Source organism: Propithecus coquereli, unplaced genomic scaffold (genome assembly GCF_000956105.1).
Source record: "Propithecus coquereli isolate 6110/MARCELLA unplaced genomic scaffold, Pcoq_1.0 Scaffold58, whole genome shotgun sequence".
Lineage (NCBI taxonomy): Eukaryota > Metazoa > Chordata > Mammalia > Primates > Indriidae > Propithecus > Propithecus coquereli.
The window spans coordinates 178,813-179,404 of NW_012151729.1; the positions used below are offsets into that span (position 1 = coordinate 178,813).

General features: G+C 40.9%; 1 pseudogene; it reads right to left on the minus strand.

The window, feature by feature from the left end:
- Positions 1–2: 2 nt before the first annotated feature.
- LOC105821511 lies at positions 3–413 on the minus strand (annotated as a pseudogene).
- Positions 414–592: the final 179 nt, after the last annotated feature.

Sequence of the window (592 nt, forward strand, 5' to 3'; positions counted from 1 at the left end):
GCAGAATCTTCTTTGGCTTTTTGCCAGCACCAACACTGGCCTTTACAATCCTCCTGACTTTCTTCATTCTGTTCTTGCATTCCCTTTGCTACTTTCTTGATCATTTTCTTCTCATATAGTTCCAGGCTTTGCAAGTCTGTGTTTGGGTTCATTTTTCTTTGCATAATTCAAGAAATCATAAATCATGCCAAAGCCATATGTCTTGCCACCACCAAAGTGAGTTCTGAATCCAAATACAAAGATGACATCTGGTGTGGTCTTATATATTTTGGCTAGTTTTTCCCAAATTTCTGTCTTTGGTACTGTTGCCTTCCTGTAGTGCTGTGGTGAAGAACATCGATGACCATTTGTTTCCTCTGAAGTAGTTGGTTGGTTATGAACTTCCCGGTCTGGGTAGTTGCTGGGTCGTTCATGATGGTGGTCAATCCTCAAGCAGCCAGGGAGGAAAAAATAGGCAAGGTTTAATCTTCTTATATTCCCATAGCTTCATTTTCTCTCCCCTTCATGACGTTTTTCACAGTTGACATTACTTGTTGGGCTGACTTCTTCTGATAGACCATAACTCCATGAAGATGAGCATTAGGGCCAATTT